Source organism: Pinus tabuliformis, chromosome 2_2 (genome assembly GCF_031772625.1).
Source record: "Pinus tabuliformis cultivar Carrire ecotype Pingquan chromosome 2_2, CPIR1, whole genome shotgun sequence".
NCBI classification, from domain to species: domain Eukaryota; kingdom Viridiplantae; phylum Streptophyta; class Pinopsida; order Pinales; family Pinaceae; genus Pinus; species Pinus tabuliformis.
The window spans coordinates 800,109,605-800,127,197 of NC_142300.1; positions in this window are offsets into that span (position 1 = coordinate 800,109,605).

Consider the following 17,593-nt stretch of genomic DNA (forward strand, 5'->3'; position numbering starts at 1 on the left):
CATCACGGCTTTACCTCCAAACTTGGCTATCTTCGTAGATAGGGCAAACAAGACCACATTAGTTGACAACTTGACAGAAGCGTTAGCAGTGGAAAGATGCGTGGTAGCCCTAGAAAAGAGATCTGCTATAGAAGAACGCAAATCAAAGAAGATCTCTTTCAAAGAAGACACCAAGAAGAAGCAAACGAAAGATCCTTTCGATTTGGAAGGATTACAAAAGGTGTTGAAAGCCATGTCCAATGAGATGGTCGATATCAAGAAACAAGTAGTAGAAACTTCTTCGAAAAAGCCCTTTAGGACTTTTAAAAGAAATTCTCCCATGGAGGTAAAATCACCTAGTGTTGTCTCAAACGTTGAGTCTGAAGAAGACGAAGAAGAAGAGAATACCACTGAAGGGCAGACCGATGAGGAAGAAGTTGTAGAACTTCAAGGAATGTGGGATTTCATCCTCCCATAGGAAGAGGATCATGAAGCATTTCCTGTTAGCACGAGAAGAAAAAATCAGGTTGATCCTCCCCAAACTACCCCAAAACAAAAGGGTGCAAGCCCTACAACAAAAGAAAGGGTCGTAACCAAAAAGACAACTGCTAAAGCGACCCCGCTTAGCCCAGTCCAATCTGAACAAACGCCTCCATCAAGAACACTAATAGTGTCGGATGAAATGGATTATAACATCATTGACGACATGAAGAAGACTAGGGCTAATATCACTCTGTACGAATTGAGTAAACTGAAACACCAGCAGAAAATCATGATGAAAGAATTACATGCTATGCCTACTACATCTTTACCTACAGCTGTGGCTTCCCACAATCTGGGAAGACCTCCAACCAATACGATAAAGAAAATTGATCCAAATGACAGCGCCTTGATTGGAGGAAGATCAAGGTCTCATACTCCTCCTTTTCTTCTCACATATGAAATCTTCAACAAAAACGTGCACAATTGCTTGGTCGATTCTGGTGCTTCAACGAATATTTTACCCAGGTCAATATGTGCCAAATTGAATGTGCAACCTCAAAAATCTGCAGTACGTATAGTTCAACTTGATCGATCCCAGGTCGAAGTGATTGGTGAACTTAATCAGGTGACCATAAGATTGTCGACTAACCCAAAAGTGTGTCAGGTTATCAACATTCTGGTAGCCGATATCCCTGAGTTCTATGGCTTGATTCTTAGCAGGGATTGGTCGGAGAAACTCCACAGATATTTCTCAACCGACTGGTCACACATGTGGTTACCATACAATGGTAAACCAAATCAGATAAAGGTTGAACGAGAGTTGCACCAAAAATACATAGTGACAGAACTAGAAGGAGAAAATGAAGCCATCACATACAATAGCAGCATTGTAGGCAATTATGCAATAGATTCTTTCCTAGGCAATTTCAGTGCTCATATTTCACCATACTTAGAGAATTCAGTTTTATCCCAAGTTGAAAATTTCTCCCAAACTGATGACTCAAAATGTTTTAGTTTTTTAGATAATTCTGTAAATACTTCTTTATTTTGGAAATTATATTTTGACGGATCTAAATCCAACGAGGGGGCAGGAGCAGGATGCGTTCCGATCAATCCAGACGGGAACAAGATTATGCTCACATGCAGACTTGAGTTCGATTGCACGAACAACACAGCGGAGTACGAAGCCTTGGTTCAAGGCCTATACAAAGCAATCAGATTGAATGTTAAGTATCTTCAAGTCTTTAGAGATTCTGAGATCGTCGTAAAACAGGTACGTAACACCATACATTGCCTTTCTAGTCATTTAAAGCATTATCAATCGTTAGTGCAAGATCTCACTTCACATTTCATAGCATTCAACATCTCGTCAATTCCAAGAATTCAAAACGCGAGCGCAGACCTGTTAGCTAACGCAGCCTCTAGACTTATCCCTTCCGAAGATTTTAGTCCTGATAGGTTTTCAATAGAATTAATTTTTAAACCTTCCATTCCTGACAATATCACCAACTGGAGAGTGTTCGACGACGACCCAGACATCGTAAGTTTCCTCACCTCTAAAGGATCCTACACAAACCAGATAATTGACGAAGACTGTCATGATCACCAAATACAACAAAGTAGCATTGATAATGCTATACCCAAATCGGTGGTCAAATTAGAAGACTTATATGACTTGAAAAGTCAGTTCAAAAGGTCGGCTAATGCCAAGCTTTATAGTTCAGCTCTGAACTACGAATCAGTCAACCTAGGAACCGACGAAAAGCCGCAAAACGTTAATCTAGGATAGGGCCTAGCCCCTAAAGAAAAATCAACATATATCCGCCTTCTGAGACAGTACAAAAACGTTTTTTTCCTGGAACTACGATGAGCTGAAGACTTACAACACTTCCATCATTCAACATGTTATCCCTATGACTGGCAACGAGAAACCTGTCCAGCAGAAGCTCAGAAAAATACACCCTAACCTAGAAAACCAGATAAAAACTGAGCTTAATAAGTTGTTGAGAGCCAGAATAATCTTCCCCGTTAGGCATTCCAAATGGGTATCCAATATGGTGCCCGTTAGGAAGAAAAACGGAGACATTAGAATCTGTATCGACTTCCGAAATCTCAACAAAGCCTGTCAGAAAGATAACTTTCCCCTCCCACCTATGCAGCAAATTCTACAGGCAGTAGCAGGCTCAGAATTAATGTCATTCCTGGATGGATTTTCAGGATACAATCAAGTACTGGTACAGCCCGATGATCAGTTAAAGACTACGTTCAGAACCAAGTGGGGCACTTATGCATATCGGAAGATGCCATTTGGTCTGATCAACGCCGGAGGTACCTTTCAGAGAGCCATGGACATCGCGTTTAAAGGATTGGGCAATAAATCAGTAGTGATTTATCTGGATGATATAACAGTGTACTCCAGAAAACGAAACAACCATATCCAAGATTTGAAGCAAATATTTCAAAGATGCTTGAGGTATGGGATTTCGCTCAATCCAAAGAAATCTTTCTTTGCATTAAGCGAAGGGAAATTTCTCGGATTCATAGTATCTAAATCTGGTATTCACATAGAACCTGACAGAATCAAGGAAATTTCCGAAATATCCATACCTCGTAAAAAGAAAGCCATGCAATCCTTCCTTGGACAGATCAATTTTGTCAAAAGATTTGTCCCGGATTTTTCACGTATTATTTCACCCTTACAAAAAATGATAAAAAAGAATTCAAATTTCAAATGGGGTCTAGACGAGCATGAAGCATTCAACTTAATCAAACAAGCCATCATCAACGCTCCATCTTTGGCTACCCCAAATTTTTCAGAACCATTCATCTTATACACGTTTGCCTCAGAAAAATCTTATGCTGCGATTTTAACTCAAGCAAATCACGAAAAGGTAGAAGCCCCAATCGCATTCTTTAGCTCGAACTTACAAGGTCCTGAACTCAATTATTCTGACGTCGAGAAACAGGCATATGCCATTTTCAAAGCAATCAAATATTTCAGACCTTTCTTACTAAAAGCCCATACCAAAGTTATAGTATCGTTTCCAGCGGTAAGAAACCTCCTGATACAGAAGGATGTGGGCGAAAAGAGAGCGAATTGGATCACCGCCTTACAAGAATAGGACCTTGAGATCAAGCCGGCACACATCGTAAGAGGTCAAGGCTTCTGCAAGATGTTAGCTGGAGCATCACAAATCCCTAAGAACTCGTTTGAAGAGGTACACATGTATGAGGTAAGCCTAAATGACACAGAATCATTATATGCTGACACCTTTTATTTTCTTAAGAACGGGTATGCTCCATCACGTCTGGATCATACCAAGAAAAGAGCTCTGAGATTAAAAGCTAAACAATACCAGCTCATAAATGATGTCCTGTTTAAAAGGAATTACGATTCTATACTTCTTAGGTGTCTTGAGAAAACTGAAGCCGAAAAGGTTTTGCAGGAACTTCATGATGGACTAGCAGGTGGACACTATGCCGGAGATGCGACTGCACACAAAATCTTGCGTGCAGGATATTATTGGCCCACGCTGTTCAAAGACTCATACAATTACGTAAGGAAATGCCAAGTCTGCGAGACTGCTGCAGGAAAACAAAGGAAAGTGTCCATGCCGCTACAACCGGTCAACATCAACCAACCATTCAGACAATGGGGCTTGGACATAATAGGTGAGATCGTTCCTCACTCTTCTAAGCAGCATAAGTATATCTTTACGGCAACTGATTATTTTACCAAATGGGTAGAAGCAGTTCCTCTCAAGACAGTTCATTCTGAAAACATTATTGAATTCATAGACCAATTTATCATAACTAGGTTTGGATTGCCAACGGCCTTAATGTTTGATAACGCTTCATATTTTTCTGGAAATGCTATGACTGAGTTTGCGCTCAAAAGAGGGTTCAAACTGAAATATTCTGCCAACTACTATCCGCAAGGTAATGGATTGGCTGAATCAATGAACAAGAACCTAATCAGAATTATCAAAAGAACAGTCGACCAAAACCAAAAGAATTGGCACAAAGCGCTGGTAAATGCTTTATGGGCTGATAGAATTACAAAGAAAGCTTCAATCGGCACTTCTCCCTTTAACTTAGTTTATGGGAGGGAAGTGGTTCTTCCGACTCACTTAGTCATTCCCTCTTTGTCTTTAGTGCAATACATCGATGAAGTACCTACTTCCTCATTACAATTAAGACAAATGGAAATAATCAAACTAGAAGAACAAAGAGAACAAGCTAGGAAAACCCATGCACATCACCAAGCGCTAATAAAATCTTCTTTTGACTCAAGCATCATAACCAGAAAAAACATTCAGATGGGTGATTTAGTTTTGAAATGGGATAAGGCACATGAAGAAAAGGGCAAACATACGAAATTCCAGAAGCTGTGGCTTGGCCCTTTTCAGATTGTAGAAGTCGTAGGCCCGTCCACATTCGTGTTGCAGGATCTGGCAGGAAAGAGAGATTCTTTACCTGTCAATGGACTGATTCTTAAATTATATTTTCCATAGAAGAGAAATTCTTCTAATTTTTGTAGGATAGATTTAGTTTTTATATTTCATTTAATGTTTTTTTTCTCTTTTATTAATAAAACCCGTTGTAGATGATCATGTGAAAAGGATTCATGAAAAGAGCACGCCAATTCTCTATCAGATTTTGATTTCGCTTGTACAAATAGTAAAATTTTTGAAAAAAAATATGAATTTTATTATTAACAAATAGAGTTAACTTCACCTTGATTACGATATTAGTTTCAACCTCAAAGAACTTTGACGAAGGCAACCTTTGGTGAAAAAATTGTTTTGTATCAGCACCATGAAAGGTATCATCAATAATAAAATAAGTACTCTCTGCAAAGCTGTTGTTTTCAAAAAACTCTATTATTGTCGTTCAGAGATTTCTTACGGAAAAACAATGAGTTCCTCCCTGCTAAAAGGGAATTGCAGCATTCAGAGAAATAATCCAAGCAAAACACTATATCTCAAAGAATAAGAGGTCTCATCACGAGCCGGCTTATCATGATCACAGATATTATAACTTGCTGACTTTGCCAATACTGTCTATCAAAACAGGGCAACGACTTAAGATTGTTGCAATCAAAAGACAAGAGGTCTCATCACGAGTCGGCTTGTTCAACAAAAGTGTAAATCAAGTGAATGACCGTGTCATAATTTGGCCACCAAACCAAGACATTGTTCTTTAGAGAATTAAAAAAGGAAAAGTGTGTCAAAAAGGATTTATCTCTGGAATGTTGCAAGTAACCTCAAGCAGGAAAAAGGATCATTGATGGATAACATGGTAACCTTGTCGAGGCTATGGACGCTTGCGGGCAGCAGAGGCTCTACCTACGACAAATGAGTATACTTTTAAGCCAGTTCGCAGAGAAGACCTTATTTTATCTTTAATCAAGACCAAGTAATGTATGGTGTGAATGCAAGAAAAAGCCTGAGGAAGCAAGAAATTGAGATATAAAAAGGTTGAGACAAAGTATCGTTGACAAGGTGAGGGGTAATCTACTCTATCTGTTCATAACAAAATTTAGACATATAAGAATTTTGTTGTTTCGGAAGTGAACGGTCAATAGAAAAGCAGAGATAATTGGTTCTTCACAGTGAATCGCCATTGTTGTGGTCACAACCAACCCCCCTCTTCGTTTGATGTTAGTAATAACATCAAGAAAAGCGGGACCCTTAGCCAAAATCCAAAAAATATTTTTGTGTAAAAAATATTTTATATCAGCTCCCTAAAAGCTATATCGCGTCGCAACGGAAAAATTGAGCGCTTGCCCAAAGCGCATAAATGCGCTAAAAAGGAGCGACGCGAGAAACCATCACATAGAGTGCGTTAAGAGCATTTTAAAAAGGAGAACCTAAAGAAACGCCGACGGCCGATATGCGACATCGCACGTCGCAATGTCACATGAGTAGCACAAAATGACAAAGTGAAAACCTTGCGATGTTGCGATCTGCGATCTGCGACCATGCGAAGCTGCGATTTGCGATCTTAGCGATCTGTGATCTGCGATATCTGCGATCTACATTAAAACTTAAATAACGTCACAACCATCGATATTGCAATACCAATCGCAGAAAAGACTCATCGCAAGAACTCTCCGACATACATGGTAGATCCAAATTTGAAAGTGTGCCTTAAGGGAAATTAATGACCGCATGCTTGAATATCCAGAAATGATTACATCGCATTTATCGAAGACTCAAGTTATGATGAATGTCATTAATTTCACATTCATTAGAATTTAATGCTTTCATGTCAATCTTTTCGTCATTTCCCTTCTTCTTTGCGTAAACTGCAAGACATGCAACTGATATAAATCTATATGCAGGAAACATCTAAGGAGAAGGGAAAAGCTCCAATAAGACAATAGAGAGAAGATGCCTCCGCAATTGGATGATGCATGCAGCAGAACCGCGGATTCCAGAGTATCACCCAACAGGCACTGATGAAAATAGATTGTCCGAGACTCAGAGTCAAAGGCACACAAAAGCAACATGTTTACAAAAGATCCTGAAGCTCAGACTTGGTAAAGCAGAGAAAGAAGCGCAAGAGAAGAAAGACTCTCCAGAAAAGCCTGGAACAAAGAATGGAAACAATTCTCAAAACAGGGGATTGTCCATACAACGCGACTTCTAACTCATTGTGTCATTCGCACGACCGGAAACCGAAATAGCAACAGCAAAATCAGTTCGAAAAGAAACTGGGTTGTACTAAGTGTGCGCACAGCGAATACACCCAGCTAGAGAAAGGTTTTCGAAAATATCTTCTAATCTAACAGAAAGGGGTGCCAGCGTTTGTTGTTTCTAATTTTCAAGCTCGAACAAAAGGAAAGGACAACCAGCCGACTCTTTCAGGGCGAACAGTTCATTGCTTACAGCACTAAGGAGCAGATACAAAAACGGTTAGAAATTAGATTCAATTTTTAGAAAGAAATTTGTTTTTAGTAAAAGGGCGGTCATTTGAAGCCGTTCCCTGAATTTGTGTAAAGTAAATTAGTCAGTTACTAGTATTTAACCCTTCTCTTTGCATTGGAGAAGGGTTCGAAATTTTGTCAAAAAACTTGTCCTCAGAACATGCACTTTTGCACCCTCGGAGGGGGTTTTTGATGAATGGACGGATCAAGATTTATTTATGTTTGCATTTTAATACCTGCTACTGATGTTGCACTTCTGTACTCTTAGTAGGCATTAGAAGCAACTAGAAGTAGATCATTATTGCTTAAGGTCTGTAAGTTTAAAATCAGTCATAAATGGTACTTTTATCTCTTGACTAATTTCTGCTTGCATTCTTAGAGTAATATACAGCTGATGTTATTTATATGTTAATGTATGAATGAGTGGACTACCATTTGGCACTTTTGTACGGTGGAGTCATTGATTTGTGCTTAATACATGAATAACTGATTATGCAATATGTTGTTCACAACCGTTTTGCTTAAATTTTTACGCAAGATGGTTCATATTAATTGATTTATATTCTCATAATAGCTGAATAATCTTCATTACCAGTTATTCTGTGAAATATTTCTAGATTGCATAATGGAAAAATTACGTCCCGGGTTAGTGTAGATTAGATGTATTGTTTTTGTTAGTTTAAAGTAGTATAAAGTCATTTCAGAATTTAGAATTAGATTAGTTAAGGAATAATTACAGATTTTCTACTATCATTTTCTACACACACACATCACTATTTTCTACACGCACACACACCCCTTAGAACGGGAAGCTGGTCCCGTCATCCCCAGTGGGACCCGCTACACCAAACGGGCACGGAGCCGCCAACCAGGTTCCCGACCGGGTGGGTATCCCCCTATGTTGTTGACCCGATTTCGGGGCCCTCACCAGGAACAAGCCTCTCTCTCTCTTTGACTATGAATGCAAAGAAGGCTCAACAACAATCTCTCAGACTTCTGACAGTATCATTCTTCTTATACTCAAAAACTAGCTTGTCAAATGCACCAGAACAAACTTTTATAGATGGAGGAGGAGGAAGAGATACAATGAATCCAGACATTCATGGGATAAGCATTATCCTCGAAAATATATTGTGGATGATGATTCGCGACATCCATGAGATTGAAATTATCCCTGAAAAGCCACATGAGTCGAAAGGAAAAAACTCTCGGGCGTGCGTTTGTGAACAAAATTTTCCAAACTTGGTTGGCGTGGGTAAGACTATAAGACAGAGAGCCAATGAGCGCACCCTCTTTGGATAATTTCCTTCATTGGCACGGGTGATACACTGTGGATCCGCGCTAAGGGAAAAAGGGGACTCTTTAAGGATATTTTTCAGGAGATGTCTTCAAGGCATATGAAGTCCATACATAGTGGAACATAATGCAAGTGTTTTCAAGTTATGTCACTGCTCACATGTCCCAGAATGAGTCCTCCGAAGTGCGGGAAAGGGGTAATAGGGACGGTGACCAATGGTGACAAATTACTGTTAACGGATGCCCCCTAAAGCATGAGGCCCGAGAGAGAGAGAGGGGTGAAATGCTTTACAAGAACACATGCAGTTGCCGCCGGAGAATATGCATAGAGAGATACAACTGATAGCTCAAGTACATGATATATGTGGTATGGGCGCAGCCATCCGGTTAGGATCGATGAATAGACTCAGGTATGGTCGCAGCCATCCAGTGAATGAGTCATGTAACAAGAATCTGCAAAATCATACCCTGGATTCCAACAGACAAAATCCAGGGTCTTGCGCTCCATCTAGACCCGAACAAAAGTACAAGTTCAAGCATGCGAATACATGAGCTGAAGTCGAACATGCATGAACATCGCCTGATTACCAGTCAATAATGAAAATTGTTAACAGACGCGAGAGGTACCACCAATAATGACAATGGCCCTCAAGGTACTATAGGTACAATCTACGGCGTGTGAATCAGTGAGCTGGTGTCGAACACCCATAGAATCATTCGATCGGAGGCCAATGATGAAAACCTCAGGTTGAACACGAAGAACCTGGCATTGAGGCATGCAGGCTCCAAGGCACCGAAAGGGAGTCTCTAGATCTGCTTCCTGGATAATTAGTTGAAGTCGACAGGAAGTGACCTTGATCGAAGGTGGGCCATAGTGTTTCCCACGTCATCGACACGAGACAGAGAAAGAATGTTGTGGTGGATCAAAATTGTGTGAGCTATCAGAAGGAGGTTGTTATTTTGCAGAGGTCAACTTCTCTTGAACATATCGGTAGCACGACAGTGGAATTGGTAGTATTTGACATCAATGGATCAAAGGTCATGGTGATGAGGCAATGAGAAGATGAGAGGTCAAATAGGATTACCCAAATCCACGGAGGCAAGTGAAAAATGAGATGAGATGTTCCCACCCGGACGCAAAAGTAGACAAGTGCCATGTTCAAGAGCGACATACTACCAACACGACAATAATTATGGTTCCATTTTCCCCCACCATTTCTGGCGAGTACCCCAATTATTTTTATTTACAAGCTTGATGGGGATAGCATATGCTTGTAACGTCATCTTGACGGACTCCAATGTCATCAAGTTTTAACGAGTCTGACAAAGGAAAAACTCGGCGTCTTTTCATGTTTAGAGAGTTTGAAAAGACTGCGGAAAAGAAAACTCCAAGGGTGTCATTTTTCGTAAAGTTGTGTCTCTCGAGCCCGAAAAAGTATAAAACAATGCTCGAAAGGACCGCCTGATCATTACAATCGAGGAGTACTTTTCATGAGTAGTGATTTCGACGTAAAAAATTAAAAAAAGCGATCGAAACCATGTCATTTCGAAATCGTTAACAAACCTGAAACGACAAAGGTCCGACGATCTTTTCATTTTTACACAGTCAGAAAAGAGTTTAAAGACGACCGCCTCTTATTTACGTTTAACGAGTCAAGAGGAAAAACTCGGTAATCTTTTCGTCTTTAAATGATCAGAAAAGAGTTGAAAGCAGACCTCCATTTTTATTCTCTTTAACGAGTAAAAAAGGGAAAATACTCGGCTATCTTTTCATCTTTTACGAGTCAGAAAATAGCGTAAAGGCGACTCGTCCTGTAGGAACGAGTGGTATAAAGGGTAGCAACTTGTTTCGGTAATGGTGGAACTGCTCAAAACATATAATGGTCAAGAGGTTGGCTAATAAAACCACTCATCGCTGCGGTTCCTCAAGAAAGGATAAACAACCAAGTGAAAGCATATGATCAGCCAAAGAGATGGTGGTGATGAAATGAAACAACCAAGGCTCATCTAGCAGAATTTAGCAGATAAACAGCAATCACAAGATGTGAATCAGGTATGGGTTCATTTTTACACAAGCTTGAACCATGGAGAACTTTGCTTGGATTCAGTTTCATGTTTACACAAGCTTGAAACAAAAAAATATGCTTGTTACAAGTTCACATGCCCCCAGCATAATAACGCAAATCGACGTACATGCCCCACCAAGCTTCATTGCATTCAACAAAGTGGATGGAATGAAGGTTCACTCTCGAGATCAATGAATGACTCGACTTGTATTTTACGAGATCTTAATCAAAGACTCGATTTGGAAAGGGAGTTGTTTCATTTTTTAATGAGGTTGACACAGTAAAAGAACTATCCTCATAACCCTTGTTTCATTTTTTAACGAGGTCGCCACAAGATCAAAACTATCCTCGGACACCTAGTTTCATTTTTTAAGGAGCTTGACACAGGAAAACGAATTATGCTCCGCCAGACCTAGTTTCATTTTTTAAGGAGCTTGACATAGGAAAACCAACTGTGCTCCACCAGACCTAGTTTCATTTTTTAAGGAGCTTGACATAGGAAATCGAACTATGCTCTACCCGAACTTCATCATAATGAATAGGAAGTCGGGGCTTCCAAGAGTGCCACTCCCGGTGGAAGGACAACATCTCGGAAGTCAGGACCTAATGCCCCCAGGACACTATGCACGACGACGGCATCGCTGGATACAGGCACGGGATAAGTGGCCACGTAGTTGATCTGTGGTGGGGCAGATGCAACTGGTGGATGAAAACCAGGAGGGGATGAGAACTGCACAGGAGGCACCCTGGGACGAACGAACGATAATTGGTCTATAGTCACTATCCTTCCATCATGTGGAAAGCAAACAACACGGAAAAGTGAAGAGACCAGGGCCCCCATGGCATAAACATAGTCACGACCAAGGAGAAGACTGAAATCTAAAGCACCTTGGGTAACTGATACGTCTATATAGACGATTTTTCCTCCCAAAGTAATAGGGAACTTTGGAAGGATCCCTAATGGTTGACTAGTTCCTCCGTCAAAAGCCGCCAGATTCAGTGCGACGGGCACAAGCTGTGGGGAACCCAAAGCTTGCCAAGTAGTGGCAGGCATAAGACTGACAGATGCACCCTCATCCAAAATAGTGCCAGGTATTTCCCTATTATAGGCGTGTACCGTGACCCAAAAAGGCATATGGGATGGAATGCGGGAGGTATTCAAATGACTCCAGTCGAAGGAAACGACTGAACTACTTGGTGGGGGAATCGTATGATTTCCCCCCTGCTCTAAAGGGATCGTAGCAGGACTCTCGGGAGCAGCTGGGATAGGAGAGTCATTTTCGGACTGAGGAGAATCTGAGGAGATGAGAAGAACATGGGAATTATGCTCTTCCGACATAGAGTGATCGACGGGAGGGAAACCTGAGTCGACACTCTTTCCGATCAATGGTTGGTCTGAAACAGGGTTGGCACAACCAGGTTCAAGAAGAGGGACCTGGACAAGAGAAGAATGTGAATCAATCTCTTGGTCAGCAGGGGGATGATCTGTGGCTGTAGAGAGACGTTGATAACCAATGGGAAGTTGGGGTGAGGGAGCTGTAAGACTTTCCAAGACAACAGAGCCTTTATCCATGAGCAGACAAAGGTGAAGGGGATGATTGCCTTCCCAAAGTCTACAAGGGATTCGAATCTTCCTTTCTCCTTTACCGTTTCCAGCTAATAGAGTAGCATCGCCGTGAGCTTAAGAGGACGATGAGGGGTGGGCCGGATCGTGAGACCATACTTCTAAGACCCTGGGAGTGCCAAGACAATCGCACAGAAGATGGTCATCCTTGCATAATCTACAAGGAAATTTGACTTTCCGCGGAGGAGTAGAAGGTGGCCCGATGGGAGGTGTACTCGAGGGACTAGCTACAGTTTTAGCCTCTCCCTTAGAAGACTTCTTCTTCATCTTCTTCTTCTTCTTCTTAGTCACCTAGTTACTCGAATCTAAACTTTCACCAGGCGAAGTAGAAGATGAGGATGAAAAAACAGGCGAAGAAGGGGAGAGGTCCACCTTGGAATCAACATGATGTTGTTTAGGTGGAGGAGATGGTGGAACAAGAGTCATCGCACTCGGGACCACCGAGGTTGAAAACAACCATACGGGAAAACCGATGGTTAACCCAGGCAAAGACAAAGTTGCCATATACGGAGCACCGGCATTTCCAAAAGTAGGAAATGGACTAGGGTTTCCATCTGGGGGAACACCTTGGCCGGTAGACTCGGTGAAGGTTGCCATTGAAAACAAGAAAGAACCCTACTCAAACTAACGCAAACAAGATCTAACCGGGTAAATGTGAATCGCGGCCGAATAAATTTTAAGACAAAGGAACTGAACTTGACCTTTTCATGTTTTAAGAGTCGAGAAAAGGACAAAAAGATGACTGTAGTCTCCTTCGAATATTTAGTGAGCCCGAAGTGAGAAATGCTCAGGTGAACCTTTTCTTTTAGGGAATCCAAAAAGGGTCAAAAGTGACTACTCTGGAGAACTAGGCAAAAGGTTTACCAAACAATCCGTAAAAATGTTTATACGCCTTGGCAATCAGATGAAAACCAAGGACTTCCCATACGGCAGTCAATCTTCTTGAATGCTGTGTTCAGTGCATTACGGCTTGTAAGGCGGGAGACACGGCTTCCTGTGGATAAAGGATGATAACCTAGTGGGGTCTCCACATATACTCGACGGTACGTGGGAGCACAAATTTGTGCTAGACCACTATCGAGTCACAAAAGGAGGAATCACCCAGCCATAATGTGAAACAATAGTGACTAGGTTTAACGACGTCGGAACACGTCTCTAGCCTAGACCTCTAGAATGTATGCGTTAAGTTCCAATGTGTTTTTAGATTCATTCAGTTCATTTTACAGTTGATCTTTGATGAGGTTTCAGTTTTCAGGTCCTACCGTATGTGATCTCTCAAAATTTCCTAAATGCAAGCTATATGCCAAAATATATCATTCCATTCGATGAATGCTAACTACAGAAGAGTTGAGATCTTTCAAACAAACAAAATGATCATCGAACAATCAACAAAGATTCTAATGCAGCTAATGGCAATAAACGAAACTTTTTCTTTTCTTTTCTTTTGTTTTAAAAGTGACTAATTGCTAATAACAGTGAAGAATGCTAACTTCCATTAACTAATGCAATGAAAAAAGATCGTTTGTTTTTTTTTTAATGGCATAATGCACTTAAACAAATTTTGAGAGATGATAACAAAGAGTAAACAGACAAACTCCACTCAATGAAAATAGAATCAAGTCTGAAACACCAAGACAATCTGTCAAGCCATGAAGAATCACAAAGACCTCAATGAGCTATGTGATCTAAGCCCAAAACAAAGCCAAGCGGAATCCAAGTGAAAAAGAGGTAGATTGCTCGAAGCACACAATAAAAAGTTTTGACAACCACTAGACAAGTGCAAAAAAAACAGCCAAGAAGTCAACTGGACAATCAAAGAACCAAAAACTCCGACGGAAGGCTCGATGTACAAAGCCACTAGATGCTCTAGGGCTGGGATATGAGATTGATGGAAAGAGGAAAACACCCGAAGGATGAAGGTTAAAAACCAGTCAAACAGGGCTCTGACACACTCCAGTAGCTGAAAAAGGTGAAAAAAACAGAAATCCGAGTTCAGAAGGTTTCCAAACAAGCAAACTGGCAAAGTTCACAGGTCTGGCGCGACTGTCAGTCTGTAGCTCGCGCTATTAAGGGATTAGCACGAGTTGATTTTGTGCAACTGCACCCACTGGCGTGACTGACAGATAAAAAATCGCGCTAATAAAGTTTGCTGGCTTAAAAATAAAAAAACAAGCAGTCTAGGGTCTGATCGACAGTATCCAGACCGACCAAACAACAAGAGACAGCAAAGGATCCAAAAAAGAAAACTATCTAAGAAATCAAAACAAGAAAAAACCAAAGTGCAAGACAAACTCCAAGATGTTCGGTTTGTAAACCAAACCGGAGATTGACTGAAGTGGCATTGATCTACTTCACTAATGTAGAGCAATAGCATTTCGAAGGCTACCTGGCCGTACTTCAGGCTCCGTCCAAAGTTTACGAATCAAACAAAAAATAGCTTCCCCAGTGGAGTCGCCAAATTGTTGGAGAGGTAAATCCCCTCTGCAGACAGAGGCGATCCCACTAGCCCAAAATGGGTCTAGCAACAATCAAACAATGTTATCATGCAGGTTCCTAATTGCAAATTAAAAGTGGATTACGAGAACCTACCTGGATTCCAACGCTAGTGTTGTAGGAGAGCTGACGCTCCCGTTCCTTTGTTCCGGCCGGTAACGATCCTCATGATCTCCGTGAATGGACACCTACACATGCAAAGAACGATATGAATACAAGCATAAAATCCAATAGACGCAATTATATATCTGTCAGAAAAGATATAATTCAATCATCATTATAATGAATAGCAAGAATGGAACCATAATGATAGTCATCTATTATTGATAATCAACAAAGGAGTATACAACTGAAGTTCTGACGTCAAATCCCCCTTTGGCTGGGTGATCAGCTACACATGTCTTGCAAAGCTTGTTGGGATTAGGAACAAGTCTCTCTCTCTCTTTGACTATGAATGCAGAGAAGGCTCAACAACAATCTCACAGACTTCTGACAGTATCATTCTTCCTATACTAGAAAACTATCTTGTCAAATGCACCAGAACAAGCTTTTATATATGGAGGAGGAGGAAGAGATACAATGAATCCAGACATTCATGGGATAAGCATTATCCTTGAAAAGCTATTGTGGATGATGATTCTTGACATCCATGAGATTGACATTATCCCTGAAAATCCACATGAGAGTCGAAAGGAAAAAACTCTCGGACGTGCGTTTGTGAACAAACTTTTCCAAACTTGGTTGGCGCGGGTAAGACTCTAAGAGAGAGCGCCAATGAGCGCGCCCTCTTTGGAGAATTTCCTTCATTGGCGTGGGTGATACACTGTGGATCCGTGCTAATGGAAAAAGGGGACTCTTTAAGGATATTTTGCAGGAGATGTCTTCAAGGCATATGAAGTCCATACTTAGGCGAACATAATTCAAGTGTTTTCAAGTTATGTCACTGCTCAGAAGTCCCAGAATGAGTCCTCCAAAGTGTAGTAAAGGGGTAATAGGGACGGTGACCAATGGTGAAAAATTATTGTGTAACACCTATCAATATATTCACCCTCTAGTTCATTATAAAGAGCCTTAATGTGGACCAGGTCAACTTTGTCCCTGCCAAGAAGGGGTGTATGTTCAAGTTGGGAAAACCTATTGGGACTTTTATTGTTAACTCCAGACATACCTTCTTGGAAGCTGATGAATCGCTAAAACAAATGAATTATGAGTTGGGATATGTTTGCAATTATGGTCCTCATGCGGTCATTGCAAAGAAAAGAGAAAGCATAAAAGCTTCAACTTATGAGCATGAACATAGGCATGAGCTTGAATGGAAAGCTAACCTCAATTCATGGCTTATTAACACAAATATGGAGGTTGAGACTTTGACAACAAAGGACAAGGCGCAACAAAGGAAAATTGATGAGACATGAGATGTAGAAATGGAATATGTACAAACCAGCAAAAATCGCATGACTCAAGAGATAGAAAAAGAATAAATCAAGACTATGTTGGTCGAGACAAAACCAGAGAAACCATGCTTATAGATGATACCGGAAGACCCACTACAAGCTACTACCTCATCATCTTCATAGGTAGTCATTCTGAGTTCAACGGGAAATACAGTCACACTTGAGCCTAGCTAGCCTACTAGAAAGGCCATTGAGGAAAAAAAAAAAAAAAAAGGGAGGATTTACAACCTCAAATGGCTTCCCATTTAGTGCCATACCAAACCATACTTTTGGCTTCTATGGATTTGCAGAGAAATCAGATGAAATTCCCATTGCATCAACCACTAGCAGAGTCACTACCATCAGGCTACCAGTTCAAGGCCCTGGATGTCTCCTTATACTTGGACAGTGTCCCTTTTCCTGATAATATCAAGTTCCATAGGAAATTGGGAGAGATGCTTTATAATGATCTTAACAAAAATGCATTGACCACAAGTAAAGCAGAGAAGTTACTAGAGAAGGTCAGAACAAGAAAGACCTTACTCTAGAGTTAATCACATGCATAATCAAAACTTCAAAGAGTTGATTTTGAAATTATGGGTGAATCCAAAGGATAAGGCTGCATTTGAGGCCCTTATTCATATCTCACAGGTAGAGGTTTGGGAGTTGAGACAAACACTAAAGATGCTAGCCAGCAAGCATGCATATTCGAAGGAAATTGCATAAGTGCGGGGGGAGAAAGTGATCCTAGAAAAGGAATTGATAGAAAGAAATAATGTGGTGGTGGTTCTTAAGGAACATGTGGTTGAAATTGAACTAAAAATAGACACTCACATATGTGTTGTGTTGGTGCCTAAGAACCTAAAAAACGAACTGAAGAACTCATAAATACCCTCACTGATCTCCAGAGATGAGAAGGAGAGCTCAAGAAGGTGTAAAGAAGAATTTAGACATAGTCTAGCGAGTGCTGTCACAAAAATAAAAGAAGCTTGAGAGAACAAAGACTAATGCATATCTGATCAGCAAGAACCTGCAGCCACCTAATGGATGAATAAAATATTCTGATCAAGGACTACGAGTTCTTCATCCTAGCTTCGAAGGAAGATGGTGAGAAGAACTCCGAGATTTCCAAGAAGTTCATTCCATTTGTAAATGAAAGGCCACTGAGTGAGTTGAGTACCATAGATGTGTTGTATAGAGTGTCTGCTATCATGGAGATATCCAAAGTAGTCCAGAAGGAAGGGGCTAGAGCAAGTGATGAAGAATACCTAAACATAGTGCTGAAGGA